The sequence below is a fragment of the Rhea americana genome, unplaced genomic scaffold, assembly GCF_003343005.1.
Source record: "Rhea americana isolate MKP2758 unplaced genomic scaffold, rheAme1 scaffold_1, whole genome shotgun sequence".
Lineage (NCBI taxonomy): Eukaryota > Metazoa > Chordata > Aves > Rheiformes > Rheidae > Rhea > Rhea americana.
Window position 1 is genome coordinate 9507434 of NW_028185038.1, and position 12601 is coordinate 9520034.

The window sequence follows — 12601 nt, forward strand, 5'->3', positions numbered from 1 at the left end:
ATATATATATTTTATATATATTTATATCCCTCTGTTCAGATGGAACTTGGCAACTCCTTTTGTTCAGCTTCATGAGGTTCATGTTGGCCCATTACTCCAGCCTGTTGAAGTCCCTCCGAACAGCASCTGGTGTATCAGCCACTCCTCCCAGTTTTATACCATCTGTGAACTTGTACTCAGTCCAGTCATCAAGGTCATTAGTAAAGACGTTAAACAGTATTGGCCCCATTCCCCACCTGGAGAAGAGAAGGCTCAGGGGGAGATCTTATGAATACTTATAAATATCTGAAGGGAGGGTGTTAATAAGGTGGAGTCAGACTCTTTCTAGTGGTGTCCTTGGACAAGAGGCAGTGGGCTCAAACAGAAACACAGGAAGGTCCATCTGATCATAGGAAAAACTTTTTTACCCTGAAGGTTGTCAAACAGTGGAACAGGTCGAGTAGACAGGTTGTGGAGTCTCCATCCCTGGAGATATTCCAACAACAGCTATTCTGTGATTTGGTGATTCTATAAAAAATGGCATACGACAAATGTACTCTTCATAGAATCATAGAATCACAGAATCAGTAAGGTTGGAAGGGACCTCTGGAGATCATCTAGTCCAACCTCCCTGCTCAAGCAGGGTCACCTACAGCATAGTAGACAGTGTTGCATCCAGGTCAGTCTTGAATATCTCCAGAGAAGGAGACTCCACCACCTCTCTGGGCAACCTGTGCCAGTGCTCCGTCACTCTCATAGGGAAGAAATTCCCCCTCACGGTCAGGCAGAACTGCCTGTGCTTCAATTTCTGCCCATTGCCTCTTGTCCTGTCACATGGGACAGCTGAAAAGAGTTTGTCTCCGTCCCCTTGACACCCTCCCTTCTTGCTCTTATCACTAAGTTAAATAAATAGAATGAACTTAGATAAATTAAGAAAACATTCTGTGCTTATTCTACACATTATTTTGYGAAATAACTCACTGTTTGAAAACAAAGTTTCCTGACTACACAAAGATTAAAATAAAATTAAAAGACAATGTATCTATTGCATCCTATTGATAGTTATATTACAAACACATATGCTTTCAGCACTATGGACTATATGTGAATTAAACATCTGCCTAAGATTATTAGAACAGTAAAAAAAAAAAGGGGGGGGGGAGAGAGAAAAGAAAGATCATCTTGCAAAACTAGGAGATACAGCCTGTATCTGGGCACTTTTAGATATTAGACTGATGCAACACTTGTTTTTAGCCAAGTAAACTCATAAACTCAGTACTGTTTTCTTCGTTTTATTATGTATAAATACATACATGCATTGTTTATAGACTGTGTATACTAAGAACGTCCAGGTTTTAGTCACAGCTGTTAAATGAATCATGCCGTATGTACACGAGATTTGAGGGAAAATTGTCTAATATCTATATTCTTACTCTTTATAGTGTTCCTTCTGTTTTGTGTGGTATGGCTTTAAAGCCAGGTGGCAGAACTGATAAATTAAATCTGTGATTATATAACAGGCTCAGAGAATAGAAGATTAAAGAAACAAGAAAATGAGCACACATAAGCTTAAAACATTTATAAAAATGCAAACTTACAGGCCTCAAAGCATAAATCAATCACTTAATGCAATAGCTATTTGACATTAGAAAGACATTTACCCAATAAACAAAATCCTTCTAGGATGCAGATATCAGTGCACAACAGTTTGGAGACTTCTCCTGCCTGAATGTGCAGGTGACAGGAACTCAGGTGGAAAAAGTTCAGTGGGTGCTTCTTGGAGTATAAATCCAGATTAGTCTGTGAACAGCTTCCCCATACAACACAAATGTTCAAAGGATGGAAAATATGGCCTCTGCTGATTCGTACCCTGAATTTCTATTTAYGAAGTTTTTCCTCTGGTATTTTCTAAAATTGCTACTACTATGAGGCAGTGTAAACCAAAGGGATGAAAATTTGTCTTCCTTTTACAGTAAGGGGAATAAATCTCTGACCCTTAAACAAGGAGACATTTTTAATTAAGTAACATCTGTATTTTTGAAATGTGGAACCAATTCTACTTCCAGGTATTTTGTTTGAGACTGTTGAAAGGAAATCAACATTCTGGAGGCATAGGTGGGAGATGTCACTGCTAGCGCCATGTAACAGTATAGGAAAAGCAATGTCACAGGACCAATCTGAGACCTATTTTCCTCTGCAACGGAAACTCTGGACTAAGTAGGCTTCCCACAGACAAGGAGGATGACGGTAGATACTGATGTTTAAACAACTGAGTCCTGGGCATAGTTTTTTCATTATTTTCAGAGAGAGAGAGAGAGAGATTTTCCGAGATCTGGAAGTGTTGGATGGTACAGTCTCCTACTTCTTATCCAAAATTCTCTTTCTTCACCCTTCTTCTTCACCCTTCCAACCAGGAAAGACTTATTCAGTGGGTGGTCTGTGGCAGGGTCTGCATTCCAACAACAATAATCCGCAGTGTCACAGGAGAATAAGATTAGGAACTTAAAGCAAGATCCAACCAGCTTGCTTTGCACATTCAGCTAGATGATGCAGAYTGAATAAAAATATTCAATGGAGGGAGCCAGATGCCTTTGAACAATAATCTTGAAAGTATAATCCTGAGTATATAAGGAGCAAAGAAAGATCCTATAGTCACAAGACTTTTACATCTCTGTGCTTGAAATCTGTATCCTAGATCTTTCTTCAGAGCCAGATGTTTAACATCTTCCTAAGAAATCTTGAACAGAAATCTAGCAGCTCACTCTAAAGCAGTTTGCAGCAGCAAGCCTCCAGTCATTCTTCTCTCTAACCACTTAATTGCAGAGTAAGGCTTCCTTCCCCTTGCTCTGATCCTGAAACGCTTCATTTTGAACACAGCTTCACTGTAAGAAGAGGAGGTTACTAGCACACAGTATTCCCTCTAGACATGCATTAGAGTATTCACTTTTAAGGAAAGAAGAAAAAAAGGCTGGCCCTGGAAAGACTGGTGAGAGTGGCCTGATGAGAATGGTCTGACCTCTAGAATGCCATGCAAAATGGAGAGAACCACTCCACTAACTACATTAGAGGCAAAAACAAAAATTCAGCGCATAAACCCAGAAGAGGTTTCAAGCACTGAACTGTAGCTTCATAGAGGTCTTCAGTGCAACCTTGAGGTGTACAATAAAAGACTGATGCAGGCTTCACAAATAAATTGCTGTCTTTAGCATTTCCTGTTAACTGRCTTGGTGCTGTCTCCAGCAGAGTGCAAAGGAAACAGAGTACAGATCCAGCTGTGTGTTTTGAACGCAAYCCCTGCAATTGTGGTACCTGAATTTTAGGTAGGGCAGTGGTAAGTTGAATCAGCATCCTAACTCTTACTGAAATTCAATAAAATTGAAGAAAACTCATGCTGTTGATTCACTGAGCTTTATTGAGTATTCAATTGAGAACTTCGGCAGTTCTAAACATTTCTGAAAATTAAACCTTATATGCTGATTGTCTGTTTTAACAGTCATTTCAGGAAGATCTATATTCCTGGCTGAAATCTTTCGAAAAAGTAGAGTGGAAAAGATCTTAAAAAGAAGAGCAAGTCTAAAATTCAGCAGCTGGAACTTGTAGAACTCATTGTCCTTCCTGAAGGAATAGGCCCACGTAGAGAACACGAGATCGTTAAAGTTAAAATATTCTTCCRTTTAGTTTATTCATACTAATTTTAGGACTTTACTACTTCAGACTTCTGAAGCCAATTCATACTGAAATCATGGTGTTCCATGCAAGATGGAAAATGGAACATGCTTATTTTTTGGCTCATGACAGTTAACTAGGCGAAATCATCCTCTTTTAACTACAAAACAAAAAAAAAAGTGTTCCTTATGTTGAATGTTTTTTTCCCTAATAAAATACAAAGTATTATTATTATATAGCAAAATTTATAGTCATTTTTGACATAGAAGAAATATATTTTTCTGCCTACCAAATGRCTAAATATTTTTCACTTCTTTAGTCCAAACAATGCCACTGAGTCAAAAGCAGTACTTGCATAATGTAGAATTTGCCTCATTTCGGTTCATCCTGAAGAATATATTTAAGGAAAATGAGTAATCTGCTGAGAAATGTTATTCTGAAGTCGTAGGAGAGGAAAAATCAGTTGTGGCTGTCTTTTTYGCTGTAAAAGTACATTTAATTTTATTTAATAAGAGTAAGATGAGTTACTCATAAGCAAGTTATGTTCCCTGCTGCACTGGAAATATCCATTCCAAACTGAAAAACTGTCCCTCAATCTTACATATCAAGTATTCATTCCATATTTTCGATTAGCACCCAGAAATGCCAACCAAAATAAAGATATTGTATCAAATGTTTCATATGAATGGTGCAAAAACTTGTATCTTGAAAGTCCCAATTCTGAGGCTCAAAAAACATTGTTCTTCTTAGAAGTCTTGAAAATAAAGAAAACATGGACATTCATTCAGAAGGACAGCTACTGGAGAAGAAGGACTTCAGTTCTTTTTTTCGTGTCTATCTCAGTGCTAGATCATCCACTCAGAGTGCAAGAAACCTGAATTCAAAGCTCCTCAAAAAATGAACTTAAATACACATTTTCTTTTTTCAAGAAGATAGTCCTAAATACTAGTTTCCCAGTCCTCCTCCTGGAGCACTTGGAACAGCTTCTGTCTGGAGCCAGAGCAAAGAAACTTAGTCCTCCAAGTCTGAAAGCAAACTGCTCACCCGAGAAGAATGTACATTSCCTTTTCTTTTTCCTGTGTTTTACCTAATAGCTCTTTGGATTAAATGCATAAACAGCCTTGAGGAAGGAACTAAAATAAAGGTTTCTACTTGCACACCTGACTTTATTGCTCTTCAGGATAGACAGTCATATTCCCCCCCCCTTTTTTTTTCATCCAATAAATTAGTGATGATTTCCCCAAAAAATAAAAGATAAGATCTTGACCATTTTGGTAATAGAAAACATTGAACTCAGATTTCATATGACCTGAAACAATGCTTCAAATGTCATACTCCTTGCTGATAATTCTTTTTATATTACCRTTTGGTATTGATTTGTTTTGATAGGGAAGGCTTGGAGAATTCTCCAAGTATCTCCAGAGAAGGAGACTCCACAGCTTCTCTGGGCAACCTGTGCCCATATTCTGAGCCCAGAATTGGACACAGCAATCCAGATGTGGTCTCACCAGGGCTGAGTAGAGGGGAGAATCACCTCCCTCAATCTGCTTCCTAATGCACTCCAGGAGACCATTGGCCTTCCTGGCCACAAGAGCGCGTTGCTCACTCATGGTCARCTTGTCATCCACCAGCACTCCCAGGTTCTCCTCTGCAGAGCTGCTCTCCAGAAGGTCAGCCCCCACCTTGTACTGGTGCCTAGGGTTATTTCTCCCTAGGTGCAGGACCCTGCACTTGCCCTTGTTGAACCACATGAGGTTCCTCTCCGCCCAACTCTCCAGCCTGTCCAGGTCCCTCTGAACGGCAGCACAGCCCTCAGGTGTATCAGCCACTCCTCCCAGCTTGGGATCATCAGCAAACTTGCTGAGGAGGCACTCTGTCCCCTCATCCAGGTCATCGATGGAGAAGTTGAACAGAACGGGACCCAGTACTGAGCCCTGGGTACGCCACTAGCCACAGGCCTCCAACTAGACTCCACGCCACTGACGATGACCCTCTGAGCTCTGCCTTTCAGCCAGTTCTCAATCCACCTCACTGTCCACTTGTCTAACCCACACTTCCTGAGCTTACCTAGCAGGATGTTATGGGGGACAGTGCCAAAAGCCTTGCTGAAGTCAAGGTAAGCAACATCCACTGCTCTCCCCTCCTCTCCCTAGCCAGTCATCCCATCAGAGAAGGCTATCAGATTGGTGAAATCAGCTTAGATACCAGAAGGCTGAGAGTGCTTAACGTAATGGTGAGTTTTCAAAGAATCTGTCAGGAGAAATCCAGSAAACTGCACACTATTAACCCCCTTTTGTCCTAAACAAAGCAGTTGGACTCTATCAATCAATAGAATTCATAGACACATAAATAAATATGATATAATAGGGAAGACTCAGCATGAGTCTTGGTGGGAGAAATCATGTTTCTCCATAGACCATTTGAGAGAAACAAGAATTACAGATGATTTAATATATTATTCCTGGATTTTCAAAAATATTTCAAAAAGGTCCTTATCAAACTTCTTCAATAACAGGAAAGACCTCCTCATGGGTTAATAATTGGTTAAAAACTGGTAAACAAATAATGGGAATAAATAATAAGGAGAGATGTTRCCAGAGGTAACCCATGAGGATCTGCATTTCAAGACATGTTGTTAAACTTGAATGACCTGGGGTGAAGTGATACAAAAATTTTGTTGATATAAACCTATTCAAGGTGATCATGCCAGAAACTGACTGCAAAAAAGTTGTAGGTAGATCTTATGATAGTGCATGACTGGATATTAAAAAGTCAAATAAAAATTAAGTGCTGATAAATACAAACCAATTAAAATGGGGAAAGAAAGCCTAACTACTTTACGTCATGATAGACTCTAAATAAACTATTCTCAATCAGTAACGGGATCTTTGGGTCACCATTGCTGTTTTGCTAGAAACATCAGTTCAATGATCAACAGCAATCAGATGAAAATAGAATACTAATAAAGACAGAATAAGAAACCTTGTGCCAATATAGAAATGGCAAATGCAGCACTTTAATACTACATGAGGTACTGCCCATCCTCCTCTCAAAAAAGATATGGCAGAACGTGTAAATACRTAGAGAGCTTTGAAAAAGATGATGAGAGGTAAGGAATGCTTTCCATATGAGAAGATTTTAAATAGACTAGAACTCCTCTCACAGAAAGAGAGAACTAGGGTGATTTGGTAGGTTGTAAAATCACGAATGGGCCAGAAAAGGTGACTGGGGGATAATCATTCACTGTATCTTATAACACAAGAATGAGAAAGCACCAAGTAGAATTATCAAGCAGTAGGTTTAAAAGAAATAAAGGGAAGTACTTTTTCACACAACACCTCATTATATTGTGGAACTCACCACTGCAGATTACTTTCATTGCCAGAAGTGTAAATGGGTTCAAAAACACATTAAGCAAATTAATGAATGGAAGATCCATCAAAAGCTAATAAATCTGATGATGTGGTGCAATCTTCAGTTCAAGAAATCCCCAGCCAGAGATATATGGAAGCTGCATGGCTGTACAGTTCCCAAAGCATCTGCTGACCACTATCAACAACACAATATTGGCATAGATGAGTTTTCAATCTGACTCAAAACAGATGTTTTTATGTTCTTAACTTTTGTCACGGTTTCCGGCAAGTTCCCACCACCCTGAGCACAGTTCCTGAGGCACATCACCCYTGTGTTCAGGGGCAACAATTCAGCGACAATTTTCATCCAACTTAATTTGTTACTTGGACTCATATCTTCCATATGCATATCCTCATCCATATTCATCCCTTAGATTATTCGTATAAAGAGAAATGGACAACTATTTTAAGTCAATTTAGTCCATATAAGACCACATTTCTCTCTCTCCGGAAATATCTCTTTCCCTTGGCCACTGAGGTTTCTTACTTAGGCATCTCAGTTCCCTGCTTAAAATTAGGCAGAATGGATCTGAATTACAACTCCATTTGGCTTTATTAAAAAAAAAAAAAAAAAAAAAAAAAAAAAAAAAGAGAGAGAGAGAGCAAGTATAAAGGTATAAAGGCAGGAAGTTATTTAGAAACAGAGGGAAACTATGATCTTTACGCTATGAAAGAAGCTGAAGTCATTGCTAGTGATTTTTAAGGCTTGAACTTGTCAACAACATCAAATTTCAGCATGTTAAAAATGTATAACAAATATTTCCATACATCACATTTTCAGGGTTTAGTTTTATTTTTAGTCTGTTTTATTTTAAGTATGCTATATTTGAGTAATAAAATGAAATATTGAAAATGTATTTGTTTGTTACTCATCTTCTTTGGCATTAAACTACAGAAATATACTATTAATGAGAAAACCAGTCACAGTTTATAAAAAATTCAGCTAAAAGCAAATGAGAATTTTGCTATGTTTTTGGAGACATGGGCCAATAAGCTAAGCAGAAAATGTAGCTTTTAGCATTTTTGTCATATATTTATACACTGTATTTTATTCCAGCTGTTATATAGTACCTGTATACAGATAATTCTACAAAAACTGTTCAGTATAGACAGCTCTGAAATAGAAAGTAATACACTTAAAAAAACACTTAACACACAAAAATAAGATAGAAGACATTAATGTGAAGATGCCGTATTCATTAGAAAAAGTGAGGAGGACATCCTGAACAGAAGTATTGCCCTGAACATGGAAACTAAATGCTTTCAAAKGATAAGAAATGCACTTTCCTTGGACATTTTGAAAAAAAGAGACAGGACACAACAGGCTTAATTAAGCTATAATGTCATCAAATGACATAAGACCATTGCCCTTGCAGATGGCAGATCAYTATTTTTTCTCTATCGGTTCCAATCTGTATTGTAAGGTCTTCCATCAGCTCCCATCGTTCCCTATTTGTGCTGGGCCACTGCTGGCATGCTACTGCCCTCCTCTTGTGCAAGATTTCAGGACAGCTTATACTTTTCTCCATATAGAGGAAAACATTTGCCTGATGAGGGGATCAAACAAAAAGATTTTCTCTRCCTTGCCTTCTAGGATGCTAATTTTTAGAGGGATTTTTCTAATTCCAACTGCAATTTATCAGGGAACTGTATTCTTAGTGAATGACTGATCAATGTTTTACAAAAAGACAATTTTCTTCACTCCGAGAATGATATTCATGTATTGCTGTCAGAGAATGTAGGAGAGGCATTAGCTTTTGCAGAATACACTTTCCTACTCACTTGATTGGCAAGACCAGCCTCACRTGAAACAAGTCAGTAAGTCATTCAGTCAGTATTATAGACATTAAGTATTTTTGTCAATCAGTTATGTCAAGCTCCCAGGGTCTACAGTATCCTTCAGGCCCCTGCAACCCATTCTTAAAACCTGTGGTCCACAAGCCAGGTAAAATCTTGAAATCTTGTCCTGATTTTCCTAGGTGCTGAGCAATGACCCCTTTGCTGGTTTTGTCTGGAGAAGCAAGCCTGAAAAGCAGGAAATATTATTTATATGCCTCAAAACAGATGAAAATGACCTGTGTTTGAAAATGTTGACATCCATYGTTTTGGGGAAGTGATTATTTATTCTAGTTGTGTCTTGGAGCAGCCAAGTATTATGCYTCTGCTATATCAAAGTAAAGAAAAAGACATACTTTGGTAACAGCGTGACTGTCTTGTTGCTGGGGTGCTATTACTTTGTRTTTGAAACTGCTGGAGATTAAGAAAAGGTGTTCCCTTTCAGTGCTCATATTTCATGACATTCTGGTATTTTTTCCCATCACAGGGGAAATCCCACACAAGAGAGAGAACGCATAAGAGTACAATTTGCAGTTACTTTAAGATGACAAATATCATGATGAAACAAAAGAAATTTCCCATTAAAATAAACCACATGTCAGATTTCAGCTCAGATTCAGTCAGCTTTCAAGTAAGGAAATATGCCTGAGCTGTAGATCACGGAGTAAATACTTATCTACTTTACTCAAAGTGGCCCATGGAGAAGCAAACAGAAATATGAGCTAGCGCTGAGTATGAGAATAAACAGAAACACCTTCCAAGAGCAGGCCACCTTATGCTTTGACCAATGTACCTCTGAAAGAAAAAAGATGTAATCATCTCCTTGCTTTAGACAATGCTTAATTGTCTTATATCAAAATGAAGTGTGGAATCCAAGGCCAAACATGCCTAGTGAATTCTGAATCTTACACTAGTCAGAGTATTCTACTACCATGGGATATAAAAACATGAAGAATGGAGAGCTGCCACATGGTCCAGCAAAATATAATGAATTTCCTTCACCATAACTGAGCAGATTTCTCAGAGACAGGGACTTCTACTTAGCCCACCATTAATCATAAGGCTTTATGGGCATTTATTGCAAAAAAAAAAGGGGAAAAATAAGAATAGAGATCTTTGTTATAGGTGATTAGCTTTCTCTGTCCCTTACTTTGGTAGACCTAGGAGCATATGTTACCTGCTTTCCATTCAGTTTTATCCTCTCAGACTGATTGCATCCCTGCAACAAATGGTCAAAATTCAAGTGCTTATTTCTTTTTCGACAGCTGCTTGTGGGTTCTTTTCTTTTCTTAGTACTGCAGTGTTTCAACAAAAGGTAAAGATTTTACAAAAGGACATATATGCAAAAATTTTCTTTGGGTAATGTCTTGTGTCTACTCATGGAAAGATCTCGGAGTGGGATTGATATCACTGCTTTTGCCCTCTCTATCTTCCCCTTCTTCCTCCTTCATCACACTCCATATTAAACTTCACAAAATCTAGTTCTGTCTAGACTCAGACATATGACTAAATCACAAATGACTGCTTTCAGGTCAGCCTGCTTTGGTGTGATTCTTTAGATACACACCAGGGAATAAAGTATTCCAGGAAAAAAAAAAAAGTGAAATAACTTTCTTCAAGTGAGAAGAAGAAATTTTGAATGACCTGACACGATTTCAGATCTGATATTTGAAAAGTCCTGGCTGTAAGGTACATATTGTCCTTCTTGGATGAAAAGTAAAGATTTTGTTTTTCCTAAAATATTCATTTCATTCAACTCAAGACTCTACCATAAATCAATTATATAGTCCTAGGTAGATCATCAAATGGTCTTTTCTCAGCTGAAATAGATGAACAGCTTATAGTGAGTTCTCCTATGAATGGGACAGTCATTATCCACACACTCCAAGATAAAGAAAAAAAAAAAAAGGAACAGATTGTTGGAGGGATCCTAATCCATATGGAGAGGTCCTGTGCTAGTTAAAACAAGTACTAACTGTTAGCAAAAATAACAGTAGTAATATTTGGGTTCTTCTTTARGAAAAGCAAGTGAAAGAAATATAGTTGTATTCCATTGTAAATAGTTGAGTTAATTTCTGATTATATTGATTTTAAACTAAAATTAGAAAAGACAAAATGATTATTGCCTATTTAATGATATACAGTAACTATGTACATGTTTCAACATGGTGCTTCAACACTCACTGTCTTAGTTACAAGGCTATATGTGCATGCGAATAACCGGATGATTGTGAAAGAGTTCATTCCTACCATACTGTTGAATTTAGGTTCATTTAATAGATCCATTTAGTAACAGTTTTACTATTTCATATTTTTACCATAAATTCATAATTATTGCTAGSATTTCTAGCTAGATACCTTGGGCTTAAGCTGAAATATTATATGTCTACTAAATTTTTAATACATTGTGTTTACCACATTAAAGAACACACTTGTATCCACTGATGTGTACTACTTGCATTCTTTTTTGATCAAGATTTAATGAATATAAACATTTTTGATTAATATAAATACTTTTAAAACAAAATTCTTTGCAAATCAAATATACCTTAGGGATTCYTTAGGTCTCCTCTTTTAGAATGTTTTCTGTAATCTGCTCCATTCTGTAAAAATCTTGATAATCAGTGAGAAGTCGTATAAGGTAGAATTGTTTGCAAAAACAGAGGCAGAATTTCCAAGATTTCAGTTCAGTTATTGGTTAAGAATAGTTTCTTTTTTATTATTTATACTAAATGATCTATTTTTCTCATGCTCTTTAGTATAGAACATATATATATATTCCTAGTTCRAATACAAGACACCTCTAAGCTGTGGGATTTCACTAGATCCTCTCTACCCCTTGCCAGATAGGTAAGGATTACTACTAGCAGGTATTAGTCTACCCCAGCTTTGTCTTGCTTAGAATCTCSTGTGGTTCTCATACTTGTCAGCAGTTGAAGAAATTGAAAGAGTATATCCAGAGAGTTTTTAAGTAGATTTTTCACTTGTGAGGATGAAAAAAGTATATTTAGTTGAGTTTGCTTTAAATACCAGTCATATTTAAAGTCCATCAAGACAAAAGATTGAATTTAAATATAAAATTGAGCATCAAGCTACTGAAGGCATGAACAAGGATGAAACACAAATTCTGATGAACCTTAACATGAATGGTCCTCTGACCTTGCCCCAGAGTTTCAGCTATAGTGGGAAGGAATGACATAARAGATCTGAATTATAATGGACTAAACAATGGATTGGTCATTAYGGTATAATTTCCTCACCAATTTTGAAGCCTCAGCAGTCATCCAGAGGTTGGTCACAGGATTAGCCRTACTCTGAGAAAGTACCCAAAATAAAAATCCTCGTAAGTCTTACAACTGCAGAATCTAGTGTACAAGTTTATTGGAAGACTGAAAAAGATATTTCAAAGTATATCTTTATGGCAAGTTGCAAGACCCAGAAGAAATACTAAATTACAATTGCTATTGTGGGTAACAGAAGTACTGTAGGTAAGCAGTTCAAYGGGGAAATAGCTAAAATTTATTCCCAGGTAGAGAACTCCAAAACAAATTGTAGATCTTGCTAAGCCATGTGTAGTGAGTCTTTTGTCCAGAATGACTTTCCTCTTCAACAGTAATGCTCCCTCAACAAAGTATTTAAACTGATCACAAAACAACAAAAATCCTTATACCTTTATATTCTTATCATTTGTGATTCTGTCCTACATT